The sequence below is a fragment of the Neolamprologus brichardi genome, chromosome 14 (genome assembly GCF_056152115.1).
Source record: "Neolamprologus brichardi isolate AB-2024 chromosome 14, ASM5615211v1, whole genome shotgun sequence".
NCBI classification, from domain to species: Eukaryota; Metazoa; Chordata; class Actinopteri; order Cichliformes; family Cichlidae; genus Neolamprologus; species Neolamprologus brichardi.
Genome location: NC_142117.1, coordinates 19,508,720 through 19,526,697, shown reverse-complemented (window position 1 = coordinate 19,526,697; position 17,978 = coordinate 19,508,720).

Here is a 17,978-nt window from a genome sequence, read left to right as displayed (position 1 = left end):
CCAGACAGACTTACTCACACTGGTGAGGTCGTGTGTGTGTGTGTGTGTGTGTGTGTGTGTGTGTGTGTGTGTGTGTGTGTGTGTGTGTGTGTGTGTGTGTGTGTGTGTGTGTGTGTGTGTGTGTGTGTGTGTGTGTGTGTGTGTGTGTGTGTGTGGTCAGATGAACTGAGACGTGTGCTGGAAGCAGAGACCAATGGATTCTCCAGGCACTATTCCAAGCCTGAATCTTATGTTTAAGAGCACAACTGGTAAACATTTGCAACTAATTTGTTTGAATACTTTTAGTTGAATTATAGCTTCTTCCTAAGTCAGAAAATTTTAAAAAAGAGGGGGGGGGGGGGGGGGGACAGTTAAAAGACCTTTAAACTTCTTATATACAATGTTTCTCTACTTTGACTTGCTTCAGATTTGTATAATTTATATTTTAATGCATTATAATCAGCACAGAGAACATGACTCTTCAGGTTTTTGCAGCTCATTCTTTTAGTTTGAGATCAAACACTTTCCTGTCTTTACCGGGATCCAAACAACACAGTGCTACAGATTGTTCCCCGGGCAAACTCATGATTGCTAAGAAAAAATTGTTATTCTCCTACTGGTTGACGAGTGGTTGCTAGCAGTCACCAGGTGAAACTGGTTGCAAAGAAGTATAAGGTGCCCCACCAAGGTAGTTTTACATGGAAGATGCCAGTTTGTCTGCAGACATTGGCTAACTACTTGCCAAGTAGTAGCAAAACTTGCCAAGTAGGTAGCCAATGTGTTTGAGTAGCTGGTTTACAGATAAGTGAAGTCTTCCATATAAATTTGATATCCTCTTTGCAACCAGTTTCATCCAGGAACTCTCAGCTACCATAAGCCATCTGGTTAGGGAATACACATTTTTCCCTAGTGAGTGGTCACTGCCAGAGGGTCACTGACAGGTCTGCAGGCATCGATGATTTTAGCAACTGATTTCACAGTGCCGGCCTGCAATCCACAGCAACCACTCTTTTCGGTAGCAACTTTTCGTGTCCAGGTGGTTAATGACTTGTCTCTAGACCTGAAATAAAGTGATAGGTTTGTAGCTTAAACCTATTTGCTGGAACGTTAAGGACAATTTAATTATACACAGCAAAGCAAGACACAAGTAGGCAAACTTCTTTATGTTTCTCGTGCACGGGAGAGAACTGGACAAACGCCGTTCCATTGCTTGACCCCAGTTGCTCTCATCTGCTCCCCCGTAACACTGCTCTTTTATTGAGGTTACATGAATGAGCATAGGTTCATTAGCATATGACGTCTACATACACACAAAGAGTACCTTGCCTGTGCGTTGTGTAAGTGTGTGTGTGTGTGTGTGTGGGGGGGGGGGGGGGGGGGGGGGGGGGGGGGGGGGTCAGAGTTTGACCCCATAAACAACTTCCCTAAACCTGCTGGTCTGTAAGTCCAGCAGTTTATCTAAACAAAAGGCACTTAGAGTAAAACAGATATAGATACGTTTAACCTACCATAAAACAATAAGAGAAGGTATGACCTCTCCCATGCTCCCAGAATGTGGGTGTGAATGCCAGAGCACTCTGGAATGCACACAACGTCTCTGCAGACTACTAAGGATCAAACCTCTATCAATCTACAACTAATTATAAAACTCTAAGCATATATAAGTAGATATTTCTAAACATAAATGACAATAAACAATACAAATCTAACATAAAGCAAAAAAAGAAAAGGTGAACATTAGATTTCCAGATGTGTGGACAGAATTTCAACGATGAATGCTAATGGATGATATGTTGTGTGGTGTTTCAAACTTGCGTTTTTAAGATGAGTGTTCTTCAGTTAAAATTGGATTGGGTAGGATAATGGATAACACTGTATTTAAGTTAAAACGATAACTTCAAATAATAGGATAATTCAATCGAAATCTCCAAATAACCACTAATTTCAGATGCAAATAGTCATTTACAAATATTGTAACAGATATAAGTGAAAGTTTATTCTCCAGTTTTAAAAACGAAACTCTTAAAAAAGGAGTTTACACTCACATCGTTGGTTGTGATTTGTATGTGTTTTTATATAAACATACCACAACCATCTGTGTCTCATTATTGCTGAGCCACCTTTTAGATTAGAGTGACTCCCATCTGGCAGGCTGACTGTCAGACACTTTATCACTCTGCACGCATAGGCAAAAACAATCTACAGCCAGACCTTCCTTGGATTAAGTAAATGGGCACTTTGCGTTATGTAATGTTATGAAATTGCATAATCCATCATAGCTAATAGATCAACGTAGTAAAAAGAGCTCTGTATAATAGCAAATCAGGTCTACTACTAAGTAAAGCTTTTTCTACTGAAGGGAAGTGAAACAGAATCAGTTTGCAGTACAGATACCTGTAGAATGTATGTTGGAGATTTCATACTTAGTGAAATCAGTACAGGCTGTTTTCACGACAAAATGAAAGTCTACACAATGCTGACTCTTATAGTAGATCATATCTGCAGAGACGTGACGTGATCTGTGAAAGATTAACGTATTTTCTGTAAACTGTTTATGCTCAGCTTGTAAAATCTTTAAAATGACTTGAATGACGAAGCGAGTGAGTCATAATTTACTGGAAAAGTAACAACAGACACTCAGACATACTCAGACACAGAGCTGAGCTATCTAAGCAACCTAGCAGGCTGGACTGATTATTGCTATCTTGTTTTGTTGTCTCACACACAGACATACACAATAAATATTTCAAATCTTGCAGGAAACTAGTCTCACAGAAAAATCTGGAGCTGGTCCAGAGTTGGTACCAGTTTTAAAATCAAGTCTGTGGAATTGTAAAGTACCGGTGGTTTTCTGGGGGCGTGTTCTTGGGGATTGGGACACATTACCCTGGCAACCTAGCAAAAGTTAAAAGTTTAATGTTGTAAAATGTAGTTAGGCTTGTGAAAAGGTCTATTTTAACCCAAACCATGATCATTTTCAAAACCCCGCTAAATTGTTTGGTGACTAAACAAACCACCAAGTGTGGCCTTTTCTCCAGCTGGTAGTGATTAAATACTTAAATAAATAAAAAGTTAGAAAAGCACCACATTTTGAATAGCTGATGCGAAACACGACAAAAAAAACCTCCAAGAATTTGGTCAATATCAAACTTTTTAGAAAACTAGGTATTTTATAGCGCTCAAACAGGAACTTACATAATGTTGTCCTTGTGGTGGACCACTAGAGGGCTTCACTCACACCCAATGTGGAGGTAAGCATGGACGACACAGAGCTCTCAGTTCTCACTCCTTCTTTATTCCTCTCCAGCATCAACTGAACACATTGCGCCACAAAGATGATCAGGTGGTCCCAGCCCAGGCCCCTCGCCGCGGCCGCCCACCTGCAACCGGGCTGATGGATTCTGTTTTTTCCAAGTTGTCTGCTGCAATCTACAGATTGTTCAATGACTGCAGCTTTTTCTGACCGCCAGTGCCAGCCTCGCTCCCGGGCTGGGTTTCCCACATGTGGACTGGAGAAGCCGAGTATCAAACCTTACAATTAGTAGACAATCACTCTACCCCCTGGTCACAGCTTCTGGGTGTCTTCTTCCTAATGGACAGGAGGGGGCGACTCTTTTAGCTAAAAAAAAAAAAAAAGCTCAGTCCTTCAGCTCTTTTGGTCAGCAACCTCAATAAATAGTTTAATGGTGAGTTTGTGGTCCTGGTCACTGGTCGTACTGAAGTGAACTTGATATACATTTTGTAAATCATACTTTCCCATGAAAGTTCAAGAGGACAGTAAAGACTGGTAGGGCTTAGGGTTTAAATGACAAGTCGCTGCTGTACTGCTTGTAATGCATTGCCCTCATTGCATCATTATATCCGGTTGTGTGCTCGTGCAGGGGACCTATCTATATTTATACATTATTGGGTATGCCTGAAGGGTCTTCGAGTTTTAATCTGCCAATGAAAACTGTGACCAAGTTCACCTCATTGTTTTCCTCTGCCCTTCTAACACCAAATATAGACATTGTTGCCAGTACATCTGTTCGCGTGTGTGTGTGTGTGTACAGAGCCCAAAAAACAAAGTCATAGATATCTGCTTTTTCCCACAGACACGGTGTCTTCTCATTTAAATCAGTTCAGATCCACTTAAAACAATCCTTGTCATAAATCTACTAGTATTAAATGAAAACTTAATTGTTTAAAAGTCAAATGACACATGAATGATAACATAATGTAAACAGTAATACTTTAATCTACATCTTGCATAGCTCTCTGTTAGGATTAGGTCAGGCAGCCCTGCTCTCTAAGTGCAAACAGTCATCATGACACTGTCGACTGTCTAGCTCTTAAAATCTGTGTTTATCAGTCATTAATCCGTTCTCCTCTCCTTTCCCTGCCCATCCCCCCTTGTAAACTAAATGTACCGCCAAAAATCTAGTGATCGTTGATTTTGGCAGGAAAAACAGTAATATGAGAATTTCCTGTCTTGTGGTTGTCAGGGGTCGTGTACGGAGGCGAGGAAGAGTTGACCCACACGCAGGACTCTTGGTGCAGAATGAGGTTTATTGGAAACGGAGACAAAAGATGACAGGATGGCTGGCTGAACTGAACACGCGACAGGAACAACATCAACATTAATGACACGACAGTGAACGAGTAGAAACAGAAGACTTAAATACACAGACTGATGAGGATGATAATGAGAGACCGGTGAGTACACAGCTGAACATAATCTGGCTAATGACACGAGACGAGCTGGCACAGGAAAAGCAGGAAGTGAGAACATGGAAGTGGCAAAATAAACTGAACATGAACAAAACTGAAAGCACTGGGTCAACGACCCAGGAACCCTGACAGTACCCCCCCCCCTTCAAAGGCCGGCACCCGACGGCCAAAAGAAAGAAAAACCAGAACAGGGTGGGCGGCGGCCGAGACGAGACAGTTCAGGTGGGCGGCGGCCGAGACGAGACAGTTCAGGTGGGCGGCCGCGAGCAAGACGGTGGCGGCCGCGAGCAAGACGGCGGCGGCCGCTGAGCTGGTCCGGTGGGCGGCCACGCCAGCGATGACATCCAGCTGGTGGCCCGGAAAGTGGCCAGCGATTCCGAGGTGCCGGCTTGGGCGGCGGCGTGGAAGCCGCAGGACCAGGCGGAGCAGAAGCTGAAGCTGAGGCTGGACCAAGCGACGGCATGGGAGCCGGGGGTGGCGGAGCCACACCTGTAGGGCCGGCAGGCGCGGAAACCCCTGGCTGGAGACAGGCCGGACCGGCGGGCGCGGAAACCTCTGGCTGAAGAGCAGGAGAGCTCACGGCTGGCTCTGGGTGTTGTGGCTGCAGGTCTGGGAACTGAACAGGATGGTGGATGAGTGACTGGACCAGAGACTGATCAGGAGATTGGGCAACGGGCAACTGAACTACAGGGTACTGGATGGCAGACTGAACTGACTGGACTACAGAAGACTGGAGGACGAGCGACCGGGAGACAGGAGGCGACTGGACAACAGAAGACTGGAGGACGGGCGACCGGGAGACAGGAGGCGACTGGACAACAGACTGGAGGACGGGCGACCGGGAGACAGGAGGCGACTGGACAACAGACTGGAGGACGGGCGACCGGGACACAGGAGGCGACTGGACAACAGACTGGAGGACGGGCGACCGGGACACAGGAGGCGACTGGACAACAGACTGGAGGACGGGCGACTGGACTGGAGGGCAGGAGGAGACTGAACTACAGGGGACTGGGGTAAGGCTGAACAGCAGGTGAGTGAACTGACTGGACTGAGGAAGCTAAGGGATGAACAGAGGTTGGTGAGGCTAATGGCTGAGCTAATGACTGCGTTACTGAAGGGGACAAAACTGCGGCCTGGGCTAATAAAGCTGGTGCCTGAGCAGGGGACACCTCAGCTAGCCTAACCAGTGATAGTGCGAGGGTGTGAAAAGCCGGATCAGGAGGTGGATGAAGAGGTGAAGTAGCAGGTGGACCGGTTAGCTCTTCCAAGCCTCCAGGGAGGTCAGGCTGGGTTCTGGCTGCCCTCAGCCTGGGCGCTGGGACAGGCACGGGAGGGAGGACACCAGTCACCCCCACCCGAGAAACAGGAGTGGGGGTGGAGGTAGACCGGGTCACAGCTGCCCTCATCCTGGGAGCTGGCACAGGTGTAGGTGTATGCCTGCTGGGTCAAAAGCGTGTCTTCTTGGCACGGGTCGTGTCATTCTGTCAAGGGTCGTGTGCGGAGGGGAGGAAGAGATGACCCACACTCAGGACTCTTGGTGCAGAATGAGGTTTATTGGAAACGGAGACAAAAGATGACCGGATGGCTGGCTGAACTTAATGGACTGGTAGACTAACTGGCTGACTGAACTGAACACGCGACAGGAACAACATCAACATTAATGACACGACAGTGAACGAGTAGAAACAGAAGACTTAAATACACAGACTGATGAGGATGATAATGAGAGACCGGTGAGTACACAGCTGAACATAATCTGGCTAATGACACGAGACGAGCTGGCACAGGAAAAGCAGGAAGTGAGAACATGGAAGTGGCAAAATAAACTGAACATGAACAAAACTGAAAGCACTGGGTCAACGACCCAGGAACCCTGACAGTGGTGACTTTCTGTTGTCTTTCCAGGAAACTAAATGCTTTGAATTTTCTTATAGATTTGTTCCTTATGATCCTTGTGTCTTATGAAGCCTACAAACTGTTATGTTTTTCGTTTTGTCAGCAAGAGATGTCCTCCCTTAGGTATCCTCGGCTCAAAATAAAACAACAGCAAAAACAGCATCTTTTGTTTATATAAGTTGTTCTTGAGATTCAAGGTAATTCTGTGGTCAAAAGGTCAAACTGACTATTAGATAGAAGAAAATAGAAAGTCAAAATAGAGACTAAATGTTAAATAATATAGAAGGCTTTTGTTTGTAGGAAGGTTTTGTCTTTGTGTGTATACGAATTAAGTCATTGTGTGTATTTGAGGATCTCTCGACACCTCAAAGATAGTCATCCCTGGCAGGACTACAGATGGACTGTGTTTGAGGGCTTTAATTGCTTACGTGCACAAACTCACACACACATACATGCGTACAAACACAAACTGAGTGTTTTATACAATGTTTTAACATGGAGGCTAATTTTTTTTTTTTAAAAAAGAAGAGCAATACCTCTTGTGATTCATTAGAAATATAAAAAGCAAGACCTCTGCAACAACTTCTGTCTCTTAAGTACTCTATGCCATCGTTCAGTCAGAGAACAAATAATTCATCCCTTCAGTTCTCTATATGACTAATCGGAGGAAGAGAAGCCTGTCAAGGCTACATTAAAGTAATACCCTTAGACAGGTTAAAGAGATGCAACAGTCCATTAAAATAAAATGAAAAATTTATGATCAGCATTTCTAAGGCCACATTATTCCAACTTCTTCGCATGCATTAGGTGCAATTTTATTTAATGTTAGTTTAAGAGTAAGTGAACTTATAAAAAATACATGAGTACTATTACAAAGTTTTGAGGATTTTTTTCATGTCAGATTTAGATAATGCATGCTACTTTAGGAGAATGATGAATTCTAATGCCTGTATAATAGAGCTTCAGTTTTGACTATAAGGAAAGAAAGTTTTTAGGTGTTTAACAACAGTCCATCCAGTGTCCTTCATCCTTTGTAATTCTGGAGACCCAAAAGATTGTAAAATGGTGAGAAGTTCAAAGGTTTTCACAGGTCTCAGTTCCACAAGTCTTGAGACCAGTAGGTAACCGTTGCTAGGGAAAGATGTGTATTCCCTGACCAGTTGGTGATGGTTGCTGGGTGTCGCTAGGTAAAATCAGTCACAAAAGGAGTGCTGCTACAAAAACCTTGTTGTAAATGCTTTGGTTGCTAGCAAATTGCTGTGGTTGCCCAAAGTTTGCATAGAAGATGCCAACCTGTGAGCAAACACTAACCAACTGCGACCCCAGCAGTAGTGAACGTTTAAAAAGTCCAAACTGCAAACAGAAAATGTTTGCCATCAAAGTAGAAGTTGTGTCTTACTGCTAAAACCCCCCAAAATGGACAACCTTTACTTTGAAAGAAAGCAATGTCTGTTTCCTGTCTGATTTTAGTTTTCACACTTTCTCTACTGTTCAGCGAGCAGCTACCAAGTGTTTGCAGACAAGACGCCATCTTTCTTGCAAATTACAGGCAACTGCAGGAATGTACTCGCTATCAAACCATTCGCAATGAGATGATTTTTGTGTAGCACCGTATACCTCTTAGGTCATAATTCATTACCTTGTAAACTTGTAGTTTTTCCCCATGTTTTAGTTTGTTTTTACAAAGAAAAAATCCAAGTGAGCTAAGGTGAACCAAAATGCGTCACTACAAACTGCACAAGAATGCCTGGTCCACTCATCAGATGATGTGTCCTTCATAGGAGAATCAAAAGTAAATACAGGAAGAAGGTGCAGTGTGAGAAAACAGAGAATTTACATTGATTTCACGGCTAGTTGGCAGCCTCTACATACCTTTACACAGCTATAGCACCTTCCCACACTGAAAATGAAAAGCATATGTTGCTATGGGACGTTTTTTAGCTCACTTCCAGGTGTCTTACACCTGGTAGTTGGTGCAGATCATGTTCACACCATAAACTAACTGCTCTGGAGTTTATTTGAAACCGTACTGACACAACCTCCTCCAAAGTGTCTTTGTGTGGTTGTTTTGGTGCACCCAAGAACTTCATCATCATGAGGTATTTGCAACATGTTCAAAGAAGTATTTATTCCTGCGGGATGCAACATCCTGCAACTATATCAGACCAAAGAAATAGTCAAGTTTGAAGTTGTTGCATAAGCAGTTCATGAGAAAGCTGCAGCTGGCCCATTCTGAACAGGCACTAAACTGACATTTAGTCCGTTTAGCAGATAAAGTTCCTGTCATTTCACATTTATAAGTACATATTAAGACCGGTCACTTTGAAGTTTCATTCAACCAAAGCTAAGCACTAATTATCTGTGCAAGAGTCTCCAATCTCTGGTTATTAGCACTAATGGTTACCCATTCCACAGTTTGGGTTGGACTGTCTTTAATAGTTCTCATCATTTCATTTTCATCAAACAGTAAAGTGAATATTTACTTTGCAGTGAGAGAAAATGTCTTTGAAATCAGTATTGTTGTGGCGCATTCATGCATTTACATTGGTTGCCATCACAGCTGGAACACCATCATTTCTCATTAGTTCTCATTTCTCATCAAATCAATTTATTGCATATTATGAAAGATTAAGTTCATCTTTTGAGATAATATTGGAAATTTACACTATGCATATAGTAAAAGATAGTGGAACATAACAATAATATGAATTTGTTGGTTTTGATAATTAAAGTAAAAGTTTAGTGACTTCTCTAAAGAAATGCAAAAACATGATTTTATTATAAGTTGGACCTGAGAAGCCTTTTTAAACAATTCAGGCACAGCAGGCTGTTTAAAATTCTTCCTTATTTAATGATCATACCACACCAAAGATTGTGCTAGAAGAGCCATACAATGGAAAGGACAAACTCCTATTAAAGAGAGAAGAACTATAATACATGACCAGTGTTGGGGAGTAACAGAATACATGTACCGGCGTTACGTATTTAAAATACAAAATATGAGTAACTGTATTCCGTTACAGTTACCATTTAAAAAGGTGGTATTCTGAATACAGTTACTTTGTTGAAATAAAGGGATTACATGGCCATCTTTTCCTGTTTCATATGTTAGGCTGTCCCCTCTCTATTTTTGGTAATTCCACACCAGTGAAAACCCAAAGAAAACACGCATTAGAAGGCTCTAATGCCTGTGTGTCAATCTCACGGCCCATGTCACTTCTACTTGTGGCCCACATAATGACATGATGAAGTAGTTTTAAAAATTACTGTCTAAAAAAATGAAATAATATGAAGGCAATAGGCAGAGTGTGACATAGCCCTAAAGAATGTAGCCTCATGGGCAGTGTAGCCCAGTTGTAAGTAAGCTGCTAAGACTAGACTGTACACTGTGTTCGTGTTTTCCTCCAAAACAATAAGTTCCGTTGGAGCAGCCTTTCAAAGCCTCTCTCTGTCTCTCACTAGCAAAGTTGACCCAGACAACAAAGTAAAGCTAGTTTTCGGTTATGAGCCCGACACTGACCCGACGTATTAGCCAGAGGTTACTACGGTTCGGAGCCGCTGACCTGTTTTATATACGTGCGGAATAGTTTTCTATACAAGTTTGCTGCAAAAAGTGCAGAATTACCTAATGTCCACCCTACTGTTACTCATTTTGTATTAAGATTTAAAAATCTAGTTGGTATTGGTACGACGAGTAACCTTCAGTAATAGTAATAAATCACACAGCCATAGTACATTCATGTTGTAAAAAGCTTGATAGTATATTAAGTAATCCAAAGTATTCAGAATACGTTACTCTCATTGAGTAACGTAACGGAATACGTTACAAAATACATTCTGGGGCATGTATTCTGTAATCTGTAGTGGAATACATTTTAAAAGTAACCTTCCCAACACTGCCAAAGATGTACACCAAAGTTAATTCATCTTATAAAATATATACATCAGTTTTTCACACAGGGACATGTAGGTTCAGATTTTTTACCCCTCAATAACAAACACCTTCATTTAGAAACTGCATGTTGTGTTTACTTGTGTTTTCATTGCCTAATATTTACATTTGTTTAATGATCTGAAACAGTATGAGAAAACATACAAAACATATGAAATCAGGAAGGAGGCAAACATTTTTCACACTACTATATACTACTACAGCGTTAGCACAGTAAAAATGGACATTAGGCTCTATATTGCTGCATAATGGACTATATTTTTGTATAATATATGGACAAAAGTACTTGGTCACATACACATTACACCTACAGGAGCTGCTCAGCCATTGAAGCCCATACCATGAAGCCCCCAGCACACAGTTTTGTGCTGATGTTAATGCCAGAGTAGGTTTGGAGTTCTGCAGTTATTGAATCAGCAGAGCGTTGGCAACTTACTATATACCTCAGTACTCAACGACCACTCTCTGTAACTTTATTTGGTCTGACACTTTGTAGCTGAGTTGCTGTGGTTCTGAAACACTTCCTCTTTGCCATAATTCCACTTAAGGTTGATCGTGGAATATTAATGATGGAAGAAACTTCAAGAGCTGACCTATAGCTTCAGTGCCATCCTGTTACAATACCATACTCGAGTTCAGTCTTTAGAATAACCCATTCTTTTACAAAGGTTTCTGTGAAATAAAGTGGGTCTAACAGACTCCATGAGCTAGGCTCTTAATTTCATACACCTGTGGCATTGGGACTGAAAACGCCTGGCTTGAAAGATTAAGAGGTGTGACCCAACAAACTGAGGACTGAGGACATGGAAACTGAGGACAAAATTAGCTGGGTCCCAGGTGGGTTTCCCAAGTGGGCCCCAAATATTAGCACTGCTTCTCCCCATTTGGGCCCCACGTGTGTGTTGGCTGGGTATTTTTGTGTTTTGGGGCATATTTTGAAAAAGGATCTGTAAGTTACATCAAAATTTACCAGTTCAACTTTACACATTTCAAAGTGGTCTTCAAACTTAAATCTTAGTAGCATGACTACTGGACTACTAGGTTTAATTAAAAATAAAACACACACACCACTACATCTACTGCCATTTTTGGTTTTTCTGTTCTCATACTGATTTCCTACTAGAAGGTCAGTCTAACAAGAGTTCTCTTTGTCTCTCCTCCATCCCCCTATTGTTTTGTACATTTGATTGTTTTTCTTTATGCTACCTGTTCTGACCTGTCTACCTGATGTGATGTTTGTGTATTGTATGTATGATCAGAAGAGGTCCAATTTTGCTGCAGGCAATTGCAAGTGACAAATAAATGGCTTCATCATTTGAGTCAGATGTTTTAATAGTCTTTTCCAGACAGCGAAATTTTAGTCAGTATTGTAATAGAAAGGAAATGGATTTTCAAGTTATTGGTCCTCGTCATAGCTGCGAATAGAAGTGTTTACATGTCAGCAAAGATAACCTTTGTTGAACATCTGTAATTACACGACTGTTATTCTTCACCATTCTTTTGTCCATTCATCCTCTAAGCATCCCACACCATCACATTGTGCATAATATGTGTTCTCTGCAACAGTAATAGTACTGTAATAATCATTCATGATGCAAAAGTGTCATTTTTTTCATGTTGAAGTCGGTCATCAAGACATGAATGTATTTCCATGAAATGGTACGTGATCCAGGAAAGTAAAGGGAATCAAAGCTACTCTGTCCCAGCTTTTTAATTTTTTTAATGAAAACAGAGCACTTTTTGTTTTCTGTCCAAACTCTTTCATTAAGCACTTCTCCAGTATACAGAGAACATTCAGGAGCCAACGATATTCAGCCAAAGGTTAAAAGTTGAAGTTTAAAGGGAAATTGGCCCCTGTGTTTATGTTTATTTGTTAAAAGGTTTATGTGATTTAGGTTGGCCTCACATCGCGGTGAGACCAGCTTTGTCGCAAAATGAGTAAAATCTGATTTACATAAAAGTTAATCGAGACGAAAAAAATGTTACGAGTCAGGGGTCTGGTCAGGACAGTGTGTGTGTGTGTGTGTGTGTGTGTGTGTGTGTGTGTGTGTGTGTGTTTGTACAAAAGAGGGGTTTCACAATGTGGATTTCATGGTCTGGTGCCTCGCATGCATGAAAGGAGGGATGTGAGAGATGACAGAGAAAGGGATGAAAGGGGAAGAACAGAGGCTACAGCGTGACACGAAGGAGGAATAGACCACGGTGTATATTATGCAACGCCAATTGAGCTTTTTAGATTCTCATCATAGTAGTTAATAACACTTTAGGCTCCGCTCAAAAGGAGATAACAGAAATATGTAAACTATACTAATCGAGCTAGGCAAGAATAAGGCTTACAGTTAGAAAACGGTTGACAGTTAACCTAACTTAACCACTGCTGACAGGGCAAAACCCTCGAGTTGATATATTCAGGGTCAGACTCTGCAAGGAGCTGAGATGAACCCCAGCTGCTCGGTTCCTCTTGCGCTTCAGTTTTATGGACCGTTTAGCTTGTTATGCTGCCATCTTGGGTTCATGTCTAGTGTGGAGGATGCATTTCATTTTACTTACTGCAAATGAGCAATGCAAGGGAGCCTATTTATGCTACCTCTTTTTCTAGGAACTATAGCAATCTACAGTATAGGGATCGCTCAGCACAATAACAGCAAGAGAAAACGTGTGACGTCAGAATATTTGACATTTACATTAAACACGTGTAGTTAAAGGATTTTCATCTTGTAGCTAAGAGATTGGAGTTACTAAGCACTGGGAATTAGAAAGCAGGATGAAGATGTTGACAACGACAGACAAAGAGCACTCCTATCTGGTGGGTTTCCATTATATATAAGTTTATATGTCTTTGTGGAATCAGATGAGTCAGGCTAAGCTTGTTATCACTGGGTAAGAACATACTGATATCTTTTGGGCTAATACTGTAGGTCCAAGCTTTAAAATGAAAAGCAGTCATACACAAAAGAAGAAAATTGGAATGGCATGAATGTGCCAGCCGGCATTTATGTGCTATATAATTGGGTACTTTCCTTTAAAAACATAACGTTTATTTTTTTACCCCACTAGATTTTTTTCTTGCCATAATCTCACTTTAAAGTTTTAATTATTACTAATTTATTCTCATTCCCACCCGACATGACATGAGAGGTTGATAATGACTACCACTCTTTCAAAAATCATCCTCCTCACACTACCTCTTCCCATTTTTCCTTTGTCTCCTCTAATCCATCATCGCTCTTATCCTCTCATTTCCTCTCTCACTCCTATCCAGTGTCTCTTTCCTTGTCAGGTGTCTGAAGTCAGTTTATTAATGCCAAGAAATGAGCACGATACATTTCCACCTTCATTATCTTTCCTTTCCCATCCACATATTCCTCTTTTACTTTTTGTGTCACTCGTCGCCTTTTTGCCTCTGATGACTATCATGACAAAGTCTTTCTCATTTCTGTTCTTTTTGTTCTCTCTGGACTCTGGCAGCTCTCTCTGCAAAATCATCTTCTAATAAAGTTAGCCACAGAGAGCTGATCTGCTGTGACCGAACTAAAGCCTGTGGGGAAACACTTCCCTCTAGGATAATCAAGCAAGGAAGTGAAAAAGTTATTTTTTCTAAATAAGTAGGAAGCTCAAGAGGCACATTACAGCTCATTAGTCTGCTGAGGACTGACAGGACAATGACGCAATTCACTCTAGACTAAATCTTTAACAGAGAGATGCTGAGATGCACATGCAAACACATGCATATGTAGAAACACATGCAATTAAAGACAAAAAACTGATGGGTTAAAACTACACAGTGCACAACAGCATGTTGATAACTAAGTACTCAGATAACAAACACCAATTAGTTAAACTGCAGGAATGTCTTAAAGACATAAAGACCTGGATGGCCGTTAACTTTCTGCTTCTTAATTCAGATCAAACTGAGGTTATTGTACTCGGCCCTGAAAATCTTAGAAATATGGTATCTAACCAGATTCTTCCTCTGGATGGCATTACCTTGGCCTCCAGTAACGCTGTGAGGAACCTTGGAGTCATTTTTGACCAGGATATGTCCTTCAACACACATATTAAACAAATATGTAAGACTGCTTTCTTCTATTTGCGCAGCATCTCTAAAATTAGAAATATCCTGTCTCAGAGTGACGCTGAAAAACTAGTTCATGCATTATTACTTCCAGGCTGGACTACTGCAATTCATTATTATCAGGATGTCCTAAAAACTCCCTGAAAAGCCTTCAGTTAATCCAAAATGCTGCAGCAAGAGTACTGACAGGGACTAGAAACAGAGAGCATATTTCTCCTGTTTTGGCTTCCCTTCATTGGCTTCCTGTTAAATCTAGAATTGAATTCAAAATCCTGCTCCTCACATACAAGGTCTTAAATAATCAGGCCCCATCTTATCTTAATGACCTTGTAGTACCATATCACCCTATTAGAGCACTTCGCTCTCGCACTGCAGGCTTACTTGTTGTTCCTAAAGTATTTAAAAGTAGAATGGGAGGGAGAGCCTTCAGTTTTCAGGCCCCTCTTCTGTGGAACCAGCTTCCAGTTTGGATTTGGGAGACAGACACTATCTCTACTTTTAAGATTAGGCTTAAAACTTTCCTTTTTGTTAAAGCATAGTTGGGGCTGGACCAGGTGACCCTGAATCCTCCCTTAGTTATGCTGCAATAGACGTAGGCTGCCGGAGGATTCCCATGATGCACTGAGTTTTTCCTTTCCAGTCACCTCTCTGCATTGAATCATACCTCATATTATTTTCTAATCTCTGTCTCTCTTCCACAGCATGTCTTTATCCCGTTGTCCTTCTCTCACCCTAAGCAGCAGCAGATGGCCGCCCCTCCCTGAGCTTGGTTCTGCCGGAGGTTTCTTCCTGTTAAAAGGGAGTTTTTCCTTCCCACTGTTGCCAAAGTCCTTGCTCACAGGGGGTCATATGATTGTTGGATTTTTCTCTATATCTATTATTGTAGGATCTACTGTACAATATAAAGCACCTTGAGGCGACTTTTGTTGGGATTTGGCGCTATATGAATAAAATGGAATTGAAGTATAATTGAAGGATGGACGCAGTCAGCAAAAATATTTACTACCATTTTAATGATGCTCAGTTATCCTTCACACTATTACACCAATAGCAGCTGGCTGAACTGTTGGTACAAAGCAGGATGGAGCCGTGCTTTCATGGTCCATGGTTTCCCTAAAAACGTATTAGACCAGGAAATGTTTTTCCAATCTTCTGTTGTCCAATTCTGGTAAACTGTGCATATTGTAGCCTTGGTTTCCTGTTTTTAGCTGAAGTTATGTCATTATTATGGTTAAGAGAAATTGTGGGTTGCAATTATATTTTGGGTAAAACAGCCCTTAATTACTTTTTATATAATTGTGTAATGCATTAACACTTGTATGTAAATGGACTCACTTTAAGTGACATTTTATCACCAGACCAGAGTTTCCCTCAGACCCTGGAAACAGGCGAACCTCAGATTTTTCTTTTTAACTGAACTTGCAAGTCTCAAGTTTCTTTCCATTACTTCTGACCTCTTGTGATCTTTCCTCATCTCTCTGATTTCTTATCTCTTTGTCCTTTCTCTGCTCTTGTGTCATTCTTTCTTTGCTGTTGCCTTTATCGAAGCTAATTCCTCCTCTAACAATCTCAGTGATTGGAAGGAAGCTGAAAGCAAATGGCACTACACTTTTTAAATGATGTATCCATCCTCATAATGGGGCAAATGTAACCCTGACCGAAAGATATGCCTCCGCATGACCTCTCCTGGTTGTTAAATTTGAACAAATCACTGCTCAATCCCATTGAGCCCCATTTCTTTCTACAAAGAGTTTCTTTCCTCTGGGCTTTTAAAGGATGCCACAGCTTCTTGAAAGAAAACACACTGGGACAACTAGATTTTGCTGGAGCACTGACTAATGTAAAAAGCACTTTAGTCATGGCATAGTTGTTCTTGCAGCTCAAAACTGGCATAATTGATTGTTCATTACAGCTCTGCTGTAAGTATAAGCATGCTTTGGATTTCTCAGTGTGGAAAAACAGTAAACACGGCACTGTAGTGAGAGAGATTGAAAGATATATTTAAAAATATACACATTAGTAGCTCATAAAGTTGGCACGCCAGTTGTCCCAGACTTATTTTGAACATGTTAACATTCCGACCCAAAAACAAATGTTTATACATTGTAAACACATAATGTTAATATGCACAATATATCATCTAATTTCCAAGAAGTAGAGTCAAGAATTTTGTTTTTATTAACTGTTCTCTTTAAGTTCTAAAATGTCCCTAAATATGATTCAGTAGGAGTCTGGCTCTCTTAAGCAATAGTTACCCAAACTGCCACTAGCTCCCTGCTACGGGTCATTTCACTTCATTTTAGTCACTATAAACTGGCCTTGACTCGCTGGTGCCTTTTGGAGCATTTTTAGTGATGTAAGACATTTGTGCTCCAGTTTTAGTCACTGAATGAATTCATTTGTATCAGTCTGGAACTATTTTAGCAGGTATTAGTAGATATTAGACTGGTGACCTCTCCAGGGTGTGTCCCGCCTCTTAACCTATCACAGCTGGAATAGGCTCCAGCACCATGGGGGGGAATGAATGAATGAATGGAGTTTCTCCCATTAAGGCGCATCCATAAAGATAAAAATAACACTCTTTACACTCTTGACTCCAGAAAGCCAAGAGAAAACCTAAAAGTAAAGAGTGAAATTTGAGGCATCAAAATGTGAATCCACAGAGGAATGGGTCATATCACAGTAATCATATTACTGTGCAGGTTTCCAGCAGTATGTTTGCTGATAATAAAAATAAAAACTCATCGGTGCACTGGTTGCTCAAACCTCTGACCATTAACTCATCAGTGTGAAGCTTCAAACAGTTGACCTCCTTCTGGCTTCTGCTCCCCGTAAGAGATTAGGCTCTTGGTCTTATCTAATCCTTTGTGGTTGTGACGCTGACCTCTGCTGAGCCTGCAGAGTAACCAGCTCAAAATCAGTTTACGTAATAACTGACCCGTGCAAGCATATTACTACAATTTTAGGACCATAGCTTTTATTCTGTCCAGAGTCTAAAATGAATAACTCATAAATAATAAATTTCCTATTTTGCTCAGGTAGCAGTGCCTAGTAGAAAATGCTAAAACACTGTTTGCACGGAGGCTAAAATAAACATCCCTGTGACACTTTTAGTCCTTCAGCTTTAAAGGGCGAGCCCGAGGACAAGTTTCTGTGGCCTTTAATAATCAGAACTGTTTACAAAGAAGTGCACAGGATTAAAACTGAGTCATAGCCATGGGTTTTAATGCATATTAAACAGGTTACACACAAAGGAAACCAATGAATTATGATAGTGCTCTCAAATGAAGCATTCTAGAAACAGGCAGTACAAGGGTAACAGCAGAAATGTCTTTTAAAAAAATGTCTGTGCATTGCATAAGG